The sequence below is a fragment of the Silene latifolia genome, chromosome 9, assembly GCF_048544455.1.
Source record: "Silene latifolia isolate original U9 population chromosome 9, ASM4854445v1, whole genome shotgun sequence".
Classification (NCBI taxonomy): Eukaryota; Viridiplantae; Streptophyta; class Magnoliopsida; order Caryophyllales; family Caryophyllaceae; genus Silene; species Silene latifolia.
The window spans coordinates 18,370,975-18,390,035 of NC_133534.1; the positions used below are offsets into that span (position 1 = coordinate 18,370,975).

A 19,061-nucleotide genomic window follows, 5' to 3' on the forward strand; every position below is an offset into this window, starting at 1 on the left:
TATTCTTACATTTTATTGTTTTAACCAAAAAATGATGTGATCATAATTTAGTACTTCGTAGATGGTACAACCCCATCTACCAATGAGCTTTAATAAGACCTTCCCCAGCAGATACGGGCACTACCATCTCGGTTGTCCGGGGAATAGTATATCATAACGTCAATAAAAGAACTATTTTAAAGTTTATTACAAGTTTTAACCCAACAAAAGAAAGATACAACTGATTAACAAACAACTATCAACTATGGTGAGACTACTCCATGCCAAGACTCGGTGAAAGACACGTCCCTCCAAAGCACCCAGATAAGCTCCACATATCAACACCTGCTAAGACTTACTGCTCACCATAATGGATCACGACAGACACATAACAAGAAAGAAACACAGACAACCACACACAAGGTCAGTAACTGAAGAACAACACAACAAACATAGTACAACACAAGCACCAATCACCAACACCAACGCTCCACCAATCATCTAACTAACACAAAGGTATAGTCCTGCCAGATTACCAATCGCAACCGGTAATCCACACCGCCAGTGGGGACCGCAGCCTTACCACCTAATCCCCACTCAACACCATAGAGCGAATAATCCATGTTTATTAATGTGCACATCCTCCTTGTGACGGGAACCACAAGGGGCGAATCAAGGGCGTGAAGCCATTCCCGAAAATGACTCCACTCAGCCGAGGGCGCACCACACATGACAACTAATCAACAGTACTAAGTAGGAAAACCTACCTTTAGCAAACAACACCACCACCGCATACATCCATACGAACACAAGACAACCTCCATCCATACCTATCACAATCAGTAGGGAAAACCTTATTACTAACAACCATAACCACAAAGGAAACCGGGGATGTTGATGATGCCTTACTTAGGCTCGGCATTCCGGCGACAAGATCGCGACTCGACTCAAATCTCCATCCCCATGGTGTCTCCAAGTGTAAGGGATCACAAAAGGGTGAAGGATGGTGAGGGAGAAGGTGTATCGTCGATTAGGTTTAGGGAGAAAATTAAGAAAAAAGAAAACTCATTTGGGTTTACGACTCACGACTTATATACTTACGCTGAACTCGCCAAAAATTGGTTAGAAGTTCAATATAAAACAAGAGAGCATAATCGTAATACCTCATATGTCTTGTCAAAAATTTTGTAATTTATGATTGGCCTCATATAAAAAGAGCTTATTGTCATCTGCATCCTTCTTCATTTCAATAATATTCCCTCAAGTTCAAGAGTATATACTAGGTCCAAAATTAAACCACTAGCTAGCATAATCAATGATATTACCCTTAGCTCATTAAATTACATGGATCACAATCAAGAACAGTCCATACAGATCTTAATGATAAACACCATCTTTCACTCCTTGCATAAGAGAAGAGTCAAGATGAAACAGAGATATTCTTACCCATCATGAGAAGCCGAAAGAATTCCTAAATCAGACATGACAGCCAAGTCTCGAACAGTATCTGAGAGTCCACAGCAGATTAAAACAGAAGAAGAGTAAGAGCAACTAATTGAACATTTTGTACTTTTGTAGTGGTGGAATTCTCAAGAATGAAGCCACAAACAAGATCATAGGGAAGAAATCGAGAACTCAAGAAATGAAGAGGGGACAAACCAGTATGCCAAACCAACGTGAGAACACATGTTTTTCCTTTCCAAAGCTTGAGAGTTGAGTCGCTGGATCCTAACATTTTCATTAAATAACAACGATAAGAGACTGCTTACTTGATTAATACAGATGATAAGCTGTTTCTGACTATTAAAAAGGCCATTGCACTGTAGATCGCCAACAGCAGCACACAAATAGCGTTACGCAGGATTTGGAGCTCAGGGGATCGGTCAAGACCTAAACAGAGTCAAGTGATCAAATCTGCACTCACCAACAATTCTGAAATTTAGCCATCATGCCCATCAGGCTGGCTTAAAAAGTGCAATATGTCCATAAAATACAGATCACACGATTTTTACTTATCCTAATGACCAGATCCACCCTTGCATCTTTAGTCTTTACACAATAATCAAATACATAAAAAGAAACTATACCTGTAGCAAGTTCGCCTGATGGTAACTTAATAACAGCTTGTACTGCAGTTTTATGAGAATTTCAAGATTCCACAGCTTTGCCGTTTCTCCATCGTTTGAGAGTGCTACAAGAGGAGAGCCCAAATTGCAGTTTCATGAGGGAGTAACAAATATTTTACTACGCAAAATGAGGTCCTTTTGCATCCAGCCTAGCTCTTCCTCACATGTTAAGAAGGAGTTACCAAGTTAATAATATCATAACTCCACTGAGTATATCATAAACGCAAAAGTGCACTTTACTGAAGGTCTGCAGCCCATTTCCCCCCAGAATCTACATAAGCACATCCAAAACTTGCATCTCACAGGGTAGACAGTAACCATACCTCAAACCTAGAATAAACTTAATCACAGTACTTGCGCTGAGTTCAATATTCGCGTTCACCTCACCGTCAAGACACTCAAGACCTGAGTTGAATTTCGAGTGGATTACTATGCAAAAAACTCCACATATCGTTAACTTTAAATGGCGGGGTAATTGGAGTCAAGTTTACGCTACTGTATCCCTATATCAACAACACAAAGAGGATGTTTCCAAATGACACACATAGGCTGGTAAGTGAAGTCGGATGTTTCCAAATGACCCTACTTAGCGGTAAGTAGGGTCGATCCCCACAGGGAGGCAGTTGCAAGATTTATCTGTCTAAATTCAGTCTATGAGTAACGGGGGTTTAAAAGTGTTTTAAATACTCCCTCCAAGTTTGATCAATCTTCCCCTTTGCTTTTTGCACCAAAAATAAGGAAAACAATAAAAAATGGATAAAGTAGTATGAGTTGTTGAGAGAGAAAATAATAAAAAATGAATAATGAATAAAGTAGGATAAAGTAGGGGAAATTGTTGACTTTTTAGGAGAGAGGATGAATAAAGAATGAATAAAAGATAACCAAAAAAGGAAAGGGGAAGATAAGAAAATAAGCTCAAAAGAGAAATAGGGAAGATTGATCAAACTTGGAGGGAGTAACTAACAACTAAAAGGCAGATAAATAGAAGAGATGTAAACAATTAAGAGAAAAACATGCTAGAGCTTTCGGTCCACCATAGCAATTCTGTGACTAACTAAAGGGGTATAGGTCGGTCAAATAAACATGAGAAAGGTAGTGAATATCTCCTTTCGGTCTCAATTCTCCCTAGAACACTTCTAACTTAGCTTTCGCCCTCATTAGGTTATTCTATCGGTCACAACAAGCCCGCTCTTTCCAATCTTTCGATCCAAATCGTAGTGTCCACTCTAGTCATTAATTAGAAATTCTTATTAAATCGTAGTGTCCACTCTTTCGATCCAGGTCAGAGCCTAACTTAATCACAGTACTTGTGTTGGGTTCAATTTGGGAACATCACGCCGCATCAAAACAAGAAGCGTCATTCCCCTTGACTGAGCCAAGGGAAGATTAATTCTTATTAGGTCTAAATACTTCTTATTTATACTAAGAAGTAGTTTTATTAATCTAAGATAAGATAAACATAAGATACTATAACTAAAGACTCGACTTAAGCTTCCTCGCATAGTAGACTACTCGATCGAGCACATAAGGCTCTCGATCGAGCGCAGCGCGTAATTCTTGTTTTGCGCACTGAACTTCAAATGGCTGCCATTTCTTCGTTACTTCTCGGAATCAAGCGATTTTCACGGCGTTGGAAAGCTAAGAGGATAAGTTTTCATCTCCAAATTCGAATCACCTGAATATCCGTTATATAACTTTAGATCTCCTTCGCGCATCACCAAATTGTTGTTTCCATGCTCCGACTTTTACTCATTTCCAAAATGCATGCATAGGGACATGTTTTAGGCTTGATTTTGCTACATTTGACTCCTCTTTGCAAAATACATAAAGAAACCAAAGTAGCCAATACGAGGAATATTCGTAGCAATAACTACTATAAAAGCATAGAAAATGCGTGCATAAATGGCCTAGAAAGACTATATAAAATGCACGCATCAGTCTTAATCATAACCTCGCCTACCTTCAAACACTGATTTGCACCACCCTCCCCACGATAGCTCGGTCTAACAGCAACACGGTCCGCCTCCAACACCTCCTGAACTACAGCATTATCCATCTCACTAATAAGCCCATGCACCCTTTTAATTACTTCCTCCACATGCAGCACCTTATCATCAAACACGATCTTATTACGCATCTCCCAGATAGCCTATACACCTGTCATAAACAACTCAACCTCTCTCAAATGTAACTCCCTCAAATTCTTCTCCACCCACTCCCTCAAACCCCGACACCGTCTTCAACTCCAGGCCCAAACCCGCCCAGACCTCGAGAGCCCTACCACACCCCCCGCAAGATGGAGACAAGTCTCCATTTCACTCAAGCAAACCGTAATTCGGGATGCTAAATATACTTAGTAATGTGTGATTGGTTTATTGATTTGAGGTAAAATCAACAAACTAAAAAAATATACTCCGAGTAATAATTAACAGTAGGGACTATTTATTTTAATTATATTACTAATTAATTATCTTAATTAAATATCGTCCTCCTTCTCACTCAAAAAGGAAAAAAAAAACATGGAATTATCCGACGCAACAAAAAGATTTAGAGAATTAATTTTAACAAACCAGTTAGATGTTGGTTTACCCGGAAAATTCTCATGGGAAGATTTTACAATTGAAGGTAATAATTTACTTCCTAAACCTTTAGATCAATTACATAGTCAGTTATGTGTTGTATTTAGTTTACAACATTTGTTAATGTTTCAAAAGAATATAATCTCAATTACTGAAGAAAATGTCATTGGATTACCTTAAGTTCATTGTGGGTGACATAAGATATGTTGAAGGTTTTGTGTCTAAGCTCAGATCCATTCATATAATGGACGAGGATGAGTTTAGTTTTCAATTGATAGCATGACTATTGACGCTATGGACGACAATGTGCTTGATTTAACTAAACAAGCTGTTAGTGATTTTGAAGGGGCAATAGTCACTATTTATCTATATGCCGTTGATAGAAATGGTAAATTTAGGGTTAATAGGTATGGTATTGATTGATCCTAAGGATATGTATCCGAGACATACACACGTTTCCTCAGATTCTCCCTCTCCCTCTCCCTCTCCCTCTCCCTCTCCCTCTCCCTCTCCCTCAGACGGCTCGGACTCTGATTTTGGGATCCGTAAAAAAAGTCTATCAAAAGGTATATAGAAAATGAAGTGGGTAGTACTTGAGGTTTATTTAGGGTGCCTCCTTGCATCTTCTACCATCGTTTTTACCGCAATATTTCTATAACATGCCTTATGTTCATTAAGTTTATAGGTTAGAATTCATCCTTTCAATTGTGGCTTAATGCCTCTTTGTATGTCTACTTTGCTTGTAGATATGTCAAACTGGTTCATGCCGTTGTGTTTATGTGTGTGTAGTCAATGAAAACCTTGTTATAAGTAGACTTTGTTTGGGAATGGGTTTCATTCTAAGTTGTACGTATGTTTACGTTGTGGCGACTATGTGTTTTAGCCTTTAAGCCATGATTGTAGGATGTTGGATGTGTTTAGCATGATCTGTGTGTGTCATTTACATACCTCTTTGATTGTTTAATTGGTGGTTATATTGCTTTCGCATAATTGAGATCTAGAGGCCTCCTTCCGTGTTTCAATACTATTGTTTGTTAATGGTTTTGGTGAAATCTGTTACCGCTTGATGGTAGATGTTAATTATGCATCTTTATTGTAAATTATGGTTGAATTCTTGACATTTGAGTCACCAATGGTGGCTCGTATATGATTGCGTGCCGTCAATATTTTCAATATTGCGACTCGCTGGTGACTCAAATGCCAAGAATTCAACCATAATTTACAATAAAGATACCTTTTGGTAGACTTTTTTTATGGATCCCAAAATCGGAGTCCGAGCCGTCTGAGGGAGGGGGAGAATCTGAAGAAACGTGTGTGTGTCTCGGATACATATCCTTAGAATCAATCAGTACCATACCTATTAACCCTAAATTTACCATCTCTATCAACGACATATAGATAAACAGTGACTATTGCCCCTCCAAAATCACTAACAGCTTGTTTAGTTAAATCAAGCGCATTGTCATCCATAGCGTCAATAGTCATGCTGTCAATTGAAAACTAAACTCATCCTTGTCCATTATATGAATGGATTTGAGCTTAGACACAAAACCTTCAACATATCTTATGTCACCCACAATGGATTTAAGGTAATCCAATGACATTTTCTTCAGTAATTGAGATTATATTCTTTTGAAACATTAACAAATGTTGTAAACTAAATACAACACATAACTGACTATGTAATTGATCTAAAGGTTTAGGAAGTAAATTATTACCTTCAATTGTAAAATCTTCCCATGAGAATTTTCCGGGTAAACCAACATCTAACTGGTTTGTTAAAATTAATTCTCTAAATCTTTTTGTTGCGTCGGATAATTCCATGGTTTTTTTTCCTTTTTGAGTAAGAAGGAGGACGATATTTAATTAAGATAATTAATTAGTAATATAATTAAAATAAATAGTCCCTACTATTACTCGGAGTATATTTTTAGTTTGTTGATTTGTTGATTTTACCTTAAATCAATAAACCAATCACACATTACTAAGTATATTTAGCATCCCGAATTAAGTCACTCGATGTGTCTTGTCCGGTTTGCTTGAGTGAAATGGAGACTTGTCTCCATCTTGCGGGGGGGGAGGGGAGGGGGGGGGGGGGGTAGGGCTCTCGGGACTGGGCGGGTTTGGGCCTGGAGTTGAAGGCGGTGTCGGGGTTTGAGGGGGTGAGGGAGTGGGTGAAGGAGAATTTGAGGGAGTTACATTTGAGAGAGGTTGAGTTGTTTATGACGGGTGTATAGGCTATGTGGGAGATGCGTAATAAGATCGTGTTTGATGATAAGGTGATGCGTGTGGAGGAAGTAATTAAGAGGGTGCATGAGTTTATTAGTGAGATGGATAATGCTATAGTTCAGAAGGCGTTGGAGGCGGACCGTGTTGCTGTTAGACCGAGCTATCGTGGGGAGGGTGGTGCAAATCAATGTTTGAAGGTAGGCGAGGTTATGATTAAGACTGATGCGTGCATTTTATAGTCTTTCTAGGCCATTTATGCACGCATTTTCTATGCTTTTATAGTAGTTATTGCTACGAATATTCCTCGTATTGGCTACTTTGGGTTTCTTTATGTATTTTGCAAAGAGGAGTCAAATGTAGCAAAATCAAGCCTAAAACATGTCCCTATGCATGCATTTTGGAAATGAGTAAAAGTCGGAGCATGAAAACAACAATTTGGTGATGCGCGAAGGAGTACGGAAGCTTAGCGGATAAAACAAGAACTTCAAATCACTTGTGCCTGTTTTAAAAAGCCATATCTAGAGTTATATAACTGATATTTAGGTGATTCGAATTTGGAGATGAAAGCTTATCCTCTTAGCTTTCCAACGCCATGAAAATCGCTTGATTCCGACAAGGATTGTCGATAAAATTTAATTCGATTACCATTGATGAAAGGAGAATACAACGCAGGCAAAATCTATATAGCCATCTCAATCTAACCTTGAACCCCTCTCAAATTGTATCAAAGGATCATGTACAAATAATGTAGTACCATCAAGTAATACAAGGATCACAAAACTGGTCCAAATTATTATATTTTAAAAAGAAATACACATGAAAAATGCCCAAATCATATACCTGTTGCTCAATTTATGACACACTCCTTGAAAACAAGTATCCGTCTCTCACAGAAACTGAAAAGAACTCGGTACGCCTTCAACCAGAGGAACCTGAGCTGATGTCTGTCGATAAAACTGCCTCGAACTCCATATACTGTCGAGAAGTGCAGAAAGCATAATCATTGTAAGTAGCCATTTTCTAGATTAGGGAAGGAGGTAGGATAATGAAGCCCACGACTCTCGATTCTCGACATTGCACTACTAACAACTAAGCACAGCAAAGGAGGTTCAGCCTCGATCCCTACCATTCTCGGTTTCCACCCATGTTAAAAAAATTACTCCGTATAAAACAAAATAGCTTCTCCAAACACTGGAATAGGCTATCTATAATCTATATTCATGACAACATAGGTAATATGTGGTCTTGAAACCCTCTAGGCTTGGGTCTTTAAATAGACATTGACTGAGATAGTAAAAAATAACAATCTCAGCAATGCCTTTGTACTGGAGTATGAAGTATAAACAGTGTAGCAAGAGTAGTTACACGCTTTTCTGCCCAATGTGCCATACTCTCAAATGAATCCCACTTAATTTGTGGAAGTGTAAAGTACCTAGCATTTCTTTTTCCAGATTTCGTGGATAATTGTTGGACCATTTCCCAATGCTAATGTAAAGGGTGAAAATCTATAGCCGCTGTCTTTCTCTAAAGTCCCGTCAATAAAGATTTTCGATTTTGTCAAAGCGTGAACCCTAAGCCCAAGGCGTCTATTCCTTATTTTAAATCACAAAACAATAGTAGAGTAGTAATTTCTAAAGCTTAAATGAATAATTTGTGCTCCTTATACTTTACACTGAAATGGAAATTTTCCAAACTTGTCTGGCTCTAAGACATGGTTTCTCCCTGAGCATAGAAATTGGAAAAACCCAAAACAATTACAGAAATTCATATCAAAGGTGGGTTTGCTTTGCAAATTAACCCGAGCATATTAATCAAAACCATATTCAAACATACTAAAAGACACAAATAAACCATCTATTGACAAGTCAAATTGCCTAGTAGAAAAACTATTTTGACTCACTAAATTACAAGAAACCCTAAATGAAATGCGGATTAGCAAATTATTCTATAAGTCAGAAGTCAGATTCAAAGTCTCAGAAACCTTGAAACGAAGGTGGATTTGTGTCGAAAATAATTCCTGAGCATACCAAAGCGAATTAATAAGCAATAAACTTTGTATTTCATAAGCAACAAAAATGATGGCTAGTGCTGCTAACCATGTAATAGTTGAAGTATGAACCTCCAATTTGGACAAAACACCCCTCCGCGAAGGCCAAGTCTTCAACCGGTCGGTCGTGAACTGAGCTGGAAATTCAGCAAGCCTTCAACTCACAACGAAAATGTTAAACCAAAATTGAAGGGTTAACGAAAAAAGTACGGAAAACACCATCCAATCAAACTATCAAGTCACAAAGGTTACATATCTACCATCCACACAAAGCCTCGACAGAATCAAAGTAGAAACTATTGCATGAGTTATATATTAACAGTAATTAGGTAAAAGTACCATAAAAAAATCAGTTTACAAGTTTATTTCAAACATGTCAAATTGTGACATGAAACCAAATTTCTTTAAGGTAAGCTATTGCGAGTTGAATATGTGAAATGCGTAGTCAATACAAATTTCTAGTGAGTTAGAACTTAGAAGCATTATCTTGCTTAGACATAGGGGGTGTTTGGTTATTGGCATATTTGCCAAGATTTGGCATATTGAGGTCATTTAGCATGTTTGACTGGTCAGATATGCCATTTGTGGTGTTTGGTAAACGGTATATTATATTAGCATATTTGCCCCAATATGCTGTTTTTCAATATGCTTCTTACCCCAGCATATTTGATTAGCATATTTTAAAACTTCCTAATTTCTCATTTTACAATTATAATGTCTTTCACTTAATCTTAAATCTGCTATTTACCAAACACATTCAACAAAATCTGTTAATTGAAATCTGCTGGTCAAACCTACTAATGAAATATGTTATTTGCAATCTGCTTTTACAATCTGCTTATGTTATTTATAATATGTTGTTTACCAAACAAGGCCATAATCAACTACGGGGCTATTTTATTCAATCCAACTGTCAAATTTTGCAACCTAATTTATTTACGAATATTTTTAGTGCAGAGGAAGGCCTTCTGAATCCTTAATTTCAATCAATTTCATCATAGTAAATAATTTTTTTTTTGTGCTCTATAACACAAACCTCACTTAAAAAATTACTTCAATAGTAGATGAAAAGTAGTGAGAAATCAGAGAACCAGATGGGCTACATTTTGATAAAAAGGAGTCTATATAAACTTATCAGGTAAACAATGACGATAAATTCCAAAATTACCACACCTGAGATGTTGAAACCTTGCATTACTGAGACAGTAGGAATTGAAGTGGATAGCTCTTAGTATCAATTAGAAGATTGTGTTTCATATTTCTTATAGATTCAAGATTCTTAACGACAAACAAATCATATATGCACCCTTGCTTCCTTTCTGTGAAGCTTATTTTATGCGAATACTCAACAAAGTAAAGTGAAAGACAAAATAGTTTAGAATTAGCTTTTCAGAAGATACCTGCATATCTGTCATAAGCTAATTATGCAAGTTTTGAAGAGACAACATTTACCTCTTATAACCACCACTCAAAATCCTATATACTATATCTTTTGTATTATGCTACCAATTGTATGCATATTAAGATGACGTCGTTATCACCAGTTTTCAAAGAAGTTATGCATTAGTCGTACACTATTACGTATGTAGATGTGTATTTTATACGGAGAATTGACGATAGCTTGACACGTCAGCAAAACAAATATGGGCATAGTGGCCTTTTCTTTAATAGTGTTAATGATTAATGATAATCAAGCCAAAATAGTTGTTATGTGGGATAAATAACTGACTTTTAACATAACTTGTTTTTTTATAGACTCACTCAATAAAATAGGAGAGTGGTAGTTGTAAGTAGCAAATTCAGATGACTATAGTAAACTTCCCGATCCTAGAACTTCCATTAAATTCCAGCAGCAACAATAATATGTTAGATAATTAAACCATCAAGGCCATAGTAAATGTTCCATCCTTTCAAAATTTATAACAAAAATTATCAAACTAACATCCTAGTATCCTACAAAATAAGTTTTTTTTAATCAGGATATGTTGATTGACATCAAAGGCATCAAATTTGACAATTACGACTTCCTTGTTGGGCCTCCAAAAAAAAGTGCATTGGCAATAAGGTGTCGGAATTATAATCAATTTAATTGGGCAAAATTTTTATTGTAGTTGATTGCCCAAATTACTATCTAAACTCCTTGTTTTCTTATTAACTCCAATTAATAGTATTTTTGTACTAAAATCGAAATTAAAATTGATAAGAAAGAGAACAATACCATTTCTCAAACAATTGTGAAGAAACGAAAACAAAGAGATAGGCTGATGGTATCGCCTCTAGCATCCAGCATGCATTGTGACAACTCAATTTAGTAACAACAGGGAGGGTGAGACAGACTACTGATACATGATGGGGAGTCCACATGTGGTCCGTGCACTATCCGAACTTGTACAGTGAATTAAACATAGGGCGACTATCCCAACTTGAACTCTATGGTTGATACGGAGTACTTAACAGTTAACAACCTTGTTTTCAAGCTAGCAATTTAAATATTTCATACCTCTTGATCATCATGGTAATGTGTTTGATGCAAGTTCGTGAAAATTTCAGTGTCTATGAAAAACAAACTCCATAGCCTACATGTTTAATCAATAATTAAAACAACTCTTTAAGACAAAGAAGAGGGAAGGGCAAAAGACGAAAGTAACCTTGAAAAATGATTATTATTACCATTATCCGACGGAAAATGTAGACTGAGTAGGGATGACTCCAAGTAGCACAAATACCAAAAGTTGAAGAGAAGATATAAGTAATCAGGTATACAATAATGGTGAAGCGAGGTAATGTGAGACGGAAAGGCATGAAAATAAGTAATGAGACTATCAATGTGAGATATATCAAAATTGGCTAAAGAGTATAAAAAACAATGATGAAGGTTTACCCTGTCTATTAAGGAGTCAGGTAAGTGATAGAGCAACAACTATACAAACAATATGTAGAGTAACATATAACTAACTTACTTCTGATTCATCCATCATCGGAGAACGCTATTCACGGTAGCTAACTTTTCGAAAATACTTGCATGTCTATCATATAGCTATTTCTGCAAGGTGAAACAAAATGTAACAAAATGATTATTATAAGATATTAAGATTGTGAAAATATCATTATCTATAGAAGAGGAATATAAACGGAGCAAAGAATGAGTAAGATAACAAAAGAATTAATCAGAATAATGTTATACCCCTTGTCCCAATCATTTGTTTGCCCTTTTTAATTATTTGTGAGGGATTTTAATCAAAGACAAACAAATGATTGGGACGGAGGGAGTATAATGTTTACTGCACGGGTCTGCTCATCACAATCAAACTCCCGATCAAAACTCACAGCTCTTCACTACCATCATCAATCTGGGTTCAAACAGGTTGTGATTTGTTTGATGATTACAAATCAATCAAAGATCCCCTAACTTTTCCGACAAAAGTTTCCATAACAGTTAAACTAAGGGTCTTTAATTCCACCTTAAATCACAATTCAGAATCATACGAAACCTTATAGTACGAAAACTTAAACAATAGAAAACATCACTAAAAAAAGTTGCCATCATCCTAGAGTTTCAAAGATCATTATGCTAGGGTTATTTAAAAAAATAACTACGCATCACCTAAAAGGAGTTAATAAAAAGAAGCAAGGGAATTACCGGATACTCCGCGGATAGGTAACCGGCGGCAACTTAATGGTAACAAAACATAGATAATAGAGAGATTGGAAATCATCGACGATGTTAAATACTCAGATTTCACCGGTGCCGTTAAATAAACTGACCGGAGATGAGTATCGTTGGTTTTTTTTGGTTAAATGTTGGAGATTGAGAAATGGGGAGTTGTTATGAAATATTATAGTACCCATAATATTATATGGATGTCTATATCTTAGAATATTCTAGAGTGTATTATTTTATGGACCTCTATGTGTATATATACCCCTCATAATGGAATAATATACAGTTTTGTCTCTCTCCATATTCTCTCTACCTTCTCTCTACAATTCTCTCCTCTTTATTTCACAACACGTTATCAGCACGTAAGGTTAATCTGTTCATATATTAATATCTGATAATCAGGAGGTTCATATCAGATCTTATTCTATTATTTAGCTTTATTCAGATCTGATAATCAGGAGGTTCATATCAGATCTTATGTAATTATTTACGCAATTCAGGTACGCTTTCGCAATAGTTATTTACTAGTAATATTAATTAATAGAATTATAGAAAGTTAAAGAATTATTGTCAGTTGGACTAAAAAAAAAGCTTCGTTTTAATGCATGCCGTAGACTAAAAAGGCCATCATATTATTACATGTATCATAAGTTGATGATGATAGGTTAATTAAACTTGCAGGTGGTTGTATTTTGTAATGTTGTGCATCACAACTAGGGATGGCAGTGGGCCGGGGACCTGACCCAGACCCTGAGGATCGGACCGTAATGGGTCGGGTATGGGTTTCATTTTTTCAGACCCAATGGGTATGGGTCGAGTATGGGTCTTAAGAAAATATTTCGGGTCCGGGTCTAAGTTATGAGACCCATACCCGACCCTTAGACCCTTTATTAAAGAAAAATAAAATAATCAGAATTACAACTTTTTTGAATTCATACTGACAGACTGTAGAAACCTAACTAAAATATCTTTATCTTCACTCATCCCATAAAGTGATAAAACCCAACCACTGACAATACCACCACTCCACCACTGACACAAGAAAACCAGCACCACAACACTGATACGCGACTGGCAACCACCTCTCTAATAGCCGGCGACCGACAACCATCATTAACGGCAGATTAATAAACTCATAATGTTAATGTAGTATAATTTTTTTTTTAATATTATAGACCGCATAGCTGTTGATCTTGTTATTAAAGTGGCTGAAACTCGGACCCGCGAGTAGACCCAGACCCTACCCTTACCCATAGGGTCCGGGTATGGGTCCTCAAATTTTAGACCCTTGCGGGTCTGAGTCGGGTACGGGTCCAAAGGGAAAATCTCGGGTCGGGTCCGGGTCTAGACGGACCCTACCCAGACCCTACCCATTGCCATCCCTAATCACAACAGGAGTGAGATTATACATCCAGTTGTACCATAAACATTGTACAACCAAGGTATAAGAATCCGAGCTTATATATATTTTTTCTGAGCTAATTCAAAGTTCATGTTTTAATGTGTAAATGCATGAGTTCAATACTTTCTAATAAAGGTCATATTATTTAACATAAAGCTCGGATAATTTATCACAAAGCTCATATTCTACACCGTACAACATATACAACTGGTTGTATAATCCATGAATTGAGGAGAATGAGGTATTGAGGTAATGGGTACTTCTTTTTATCCGTAACTGGTGTTTATGTACCCGTATGGCCGTATGTATGTATGTGTATTATAATATACGGTTAATTCACCACAGAATGACACGTACGCATTTTGTCCGTATAGTGGCTTTTGCTTTATAAGTAGGAAAAAGGTATTTGGGATATTCTACGGTGTACCCCCGAGTTTTTCGGTTTTCTATGTTGTACCCCTCCTTTTTTACATTCTATATTGTACCCCTAAACTTCATACTTATTTCTTCAGCATGACCTCGTTTAACTCTCCATTAACTTTATCACTATCAAACAACCGTAATTTGACATTTATTCTAACTTATTAATGTTGTATCATCATCCTATATCATCCTATATGAGAAACATCACAAATCCTTACTCTTATAAACATGAGAACTTCATTGCACTGTAGCAATGAATAGTCCCGCCTAAAACCCCCCTCTGCCGTTGGATTTCCAAGCTTAATCTCCACCTTCCATCCCTGCTATATACTCTCATCCACAGATTTAGGTCATCACTTCTCCCTCAAAAAAGTCGTCCTCTCTCCTTTTACTCCATAGCTACAATCCCTTTTCACTACTCATCTCACTCTCACCTACCCAGTTCCTCTCAAATATCACATTGGTCTCCTTCACTCTTCACTTCAATCTTCTATCAACGCTCTCACCATCGGTGCTGCTAATGATGACGACTACTTATTTTTTTCTTGGCCATTATCGATTTTCTTCTTCCGGGTTAGTTTAGTCTTTGTTTTCTGGGTTATATGAGTAATATGAATTTAAGTTCACTTAACTTTTCTTTATTTTTTAGCAGGTTAATTTTTGAACCGATTTCTTTCTTCCCTACAGTTGCTGCACATCCATATAGGTAGTTATCATCGTCTATGATGCTTTTCGTTGTTGATTATTTTCATTGGTGTTTTTGTTCAATTTAATTTTATTTGATCCGATTTATTGTTAATTATATTGTTGCAGTTGAGCAAGTCATTTATAATCGTCAGATTGAACACGCTGTGTTAACCCAGAAAATCAACAAGTCATTTATAATCGTCAGGTTAATTTTTGAACCGATTTATTGTTAAAAACACCAAAATTCATACAGGCTACGCACCACAGTTATGATTTTCTTTGCCCTCAAAAACCATCTCAATGTTAACCAGCATATTCTTCTTTTGTGCATTAAAATATTTATCTTGAATCCATCAGTTTGAGCAAGTCACTCACAATCGTTAGATTGATTTCACTGCCGAAGGCCCTAAGCATTAGTATTAGTGGCGTAAATTTATACTTATCGGTACTTCACATAGTTACATACTTCTTAGGCTTAGACATAAATGTCATCTCTTGTTTTTAGAGGCAGGTTTTATATTACGAAAGAGGGACTGTCGCCCAAACTTTTTAAGTTCATGCATATTTCAGCACATACGAAAGAGGGTTTGTGAACCGGCAGGTGGTTCATTGCTAAATTTGTTGATTTGTTTAATTTACGCTTTTTTTCTAAAGAAATCCCGTTGCTTTCGGTGTTAGTTCTATTTGCTTGGGGTATGTGAGTCTACAAATGTGACTTTCTTGGAGAGATCTTAATGGTTTGTTATTGTACTTGTCTTCTGATTAGTGTTGTTGTCTTTGTGTCTGAATATCTACATGTTTTGGCTCTCATTTAATTGGTGGATGACCCTCTTAAATCTCCTGAGCTCTTAAGAGGCGAGCGATTTAACAGGCTATTTATTGTTATTGGCTATGCTTATTTATGGTTAAAGGGTCGATTTAGCTGTATTACTCGAGAGATCGTAGTGAGTTGTTGGTATGCACTGTGTTTTGGTTAATGTTGTCTTTCTCGTTGAAAATCTTTGGGGTTAGTCATCCATTTAATTAGGGGGGGGGGGGAATTTCCTATAACTCCTAAGAGCTTAGTGATTTACCAACCTATTTATTGTTTTCAAGGTCTATCGATATTATATGCTAAGCCTGGAGTTGTCAGTATTATACTGGAAGTATTATACTGGGACTAAGGTCACTGCTGAACTTTCATCGTATTTTTTAAAAGGTTAGCGTGGGTTATGGTTTTATTTAGCTTGATCCTTTGTTAGGTTGAGTATGTATTTTCCGGCCCCGTTTGCTTTCGTTGTTGTTTATTATGTTGATATTTAAATCCAGAGTTTCTTATCTGCTCGGTATGGCACCTTGGGATGCTCCTTGGATTGGAACTGCTTTCCTTTTTTTTATAAGGTAAGCGTGGGTTATGCTTTTAGTTAGCTTGTTGTTTGTTCGGCTAGACACGTAATTTTCGTCACCGTGTACCCTTATTATTGTTTATTATGTTGACCTTTAGATCCAGTGTTTCCTAGCTGCTCGGTAAGGGTTTCCTAGCTACTCGGTATGGCACCCCGGGGATGCTTTCATTTGTTTTAAAAGGTTAGCATGGGTTGTGGTTTTATTTAGCTTGTTTTTTCCGTTAGATACGTATTCTTCATCACCATTTACCCTCATTATTGTTTATTATGTTGATCTTTCGAACCAGGTGTTCTTAGCTCCTTGATATGGCGTCATGGCGATGCTCCTGGGATCGGAATTGCTTGTATTCCTTTCAATAGGTTAGCGAATTAAATACACATTTATCGTCCAATTTTTTTTTGTTTTTTTTTCCACTGGTATTGTATTTTCATCTCCTCTCACCCTGATATTGTTTATTATGTAGTTCATTTAAATCAGGGTTCCAGTATTTGTTACGTCTTGTGGCCTTCTAATCAAAGTTAAATTCTACGTTTTAGTTCAGTGTTCACATTTACCATTTCTCTTTTGATTGATTATTTCTCAACTGTTTGTTTGTGTGGATAGCAGATTAACCTTGGCAGATTAATGGACTACAAAGGTGGTAATTGCAACAATAAGAGGCGCCTTTGGTGATACGAGTCGTATAAATTGAAAAGGCGTTCTTATATTAGGTAAGATCTGTTTATTATACCTTATGGTTTACTTATAACCAAACTTGTTCTCTTTTAATAACTTAGATTCTTTACAATATTTTATGTGGATGTTTCTTGGTTCCTCTAGGTCAAAACATGATGGTGACAGTTATAGATGGTTTGGCTCTCATCCTTGATAAGAGATCACTCATCTGCAATGTAAGTCTAAACATTCAATTTCTCAATTTATTGTGCTTACAATGGACTTCCGCCATGCTTAAGTTCCTGGCTGTTTATTTGTTTTCTTTTTTTTTGGGTGCTTCTGCTTTCGTTCCTAATTGTTCTCCGGTTTTGAATACCTAGCGATAAGCATAAATTAGACAATATTCGATGTACCTCCACACACTTTTAGGACTGACCTGGTTAGAAGTAACCTCTTTGTGATGTGAAGAACACAATAAGGGGTGCTGCAGGTATTGGCCGCCTTACCTTGCCATTGGCCAGCTGGGATAGTTTTTTGGGACTATTTGCAGTGCATTTGGAACTACCTGACTTTAGGGTTGTTCTAGCACTCAGGTCCCATGCTTGTTGGATACATATATGCTACTCCTGTTCTTTGCGTGTTCTGGACATGTTTTTGGGATTTATAGTTCACTGTTTAAATTACACTATTTACAGGTCTAGATGATGTTGGGGCACGCTGATTTGCCTAATCTTCAATATTTTAGACTGGGTTTTTTGGCTTATGTCTGGGTGTGAGTTTATTGACACCCTCCAACACATACATACATTGGCAGATAATCGAGTGTCCTTCATTGACACTATGCACTTCTTTTTAGATTTGGTTTTGAACACCAAAATCAGCTATATGCTCTGCCTTATGATCTGGAGTAGGTTGATTGGGGTGAATGCTTCTTTGCATTTGGGTAAACTTATTCCTAATAAACTTTTGCGACTGGTAAACTGTACAGGTACCAGCTGCTACTCACCCTGGTTGTCGTTTTTGACCCCGTAAAAGGCAAGCACCGGCTCCCAAACAGTGAATACAAGTGCACTTATGTGCTACTCTGGAATTAGCTTGGCTCTTTCTTATTTGACCCAGGGTCACTGAGTCTTTAAAGCTTTACAATATTTTGGGCGCCTAACAATACAACTTGCTTTTGCTGTAATCAATGCAGGAACAAATGCAATAGTTGTGACTTGTGAGCATTCGAGTAACTGTGGCAGGTTATGAAATGCTGCTCTCCCCGGGTATGATTGGTTTTAGTTATTTTTTTAATGTGTTTTAATTTGGTTGGAGTTAGTTTTGAAAGTCTTAAATCTTTTTTTTTTTGGTTTAGCTATTTTTTTAATGTGTTTTTATTTTTTAATGCCAGAGAGCCCTGCCGATTTTCACGATGTGTCCTCCCTAGCTAAAGTTATTTGCTTATTACAAGAGTATTATTATTGATCTTGCTGTTAGTAGTGTTATACTCCGTATATTATTAGATGCTTATTATTTATCATTGTGTCATAAATGTAAATGTTTTGTCAATTTATATTGGATTGGATGGTTCATCATGTATCATTCATTTATCACGTTTATGCGTGAAAATGTTCTTTTTCAATTATCGATTACTCGGAAAGTGACCTTCCCTTTTAACCCTTCTTAGTTCCGTCACGGGCATAAATAATGTTCCACAATCAAGTTCTGATTTGACGCTTGATTAGTGACCGGATGTTTGTTAATTAACTCTTACATTTCCGCTTATATGCTCCATTATTCTTTTGGTGGACATTAATTCTTGTAGTTGTGAACTTGTGATATTGCATTCTAGCTCTCTCTTATCTTTAATTCCTTCCGATTTCTCCTTACCTATCCACTTTTGGTT

General features: G+C 36.7%; 2 long non-coding RNA genes across 6 annotated transcripts; one reads left to right on the forward strand and one right to left on the reverse strand.

The window, feature by feature from the left end:
* Positions 1–132: 132 nt before the first annotated feature.
* On the reverse strand, positions 133–12,768 carry LOC141599306 (uncharacterized). Of its 5 annotated transcripts, XR_012523794.1 has the most exons (11): positions 12,601–12,763; positions 11,921–12,003; positions 11,631–11,667; positions 11,461–11,536; positions 9,010–9,114; positions 7,754–7,888; positions 2,067–2,170; positions 1,639–1,707; positions 1,426–1,486; positions 747–809; positions 133–337 (listed from the first exon to the last, which is right to left on the reverse strand). It is a non-coding gene; the product is annotated as an uncharacterized LOC141599306 (long non-coding RNA). The 5 variants fall into 5 exon arrangements; XR_012523793.1 differs by lacking the exons at positions 11,461–11,536; positions 11,631–11,667 and having other exon boundaries at positions 12,601–12,768; XR_012523791.1 differs by lacking the exons at positions 11,461–11,536; positions 11,631–11,667 and having other exon boundaries at positions 2,067–2,260.
* Positions 12,769–16,803: 4,035 nt separating this feature from the next.
* LOC141599308 (uncharacterized) lies at positions 16,804–18,608 on the forward strand. The gene is made up of 5 exons (XR_012523795.1): positions 16,804–16,878; positions 17,126–17,229; positions 17,339–17,409; positions 18,162–18,441; positions 18,567–18,608. It is a non-coding gene; the product is annotated as an uncharacterized LOC141599308 (long non-coding RNA).
* The last annotated feature ends 453 nt before the right edge of the window (positions 18,609–19,061 follow it).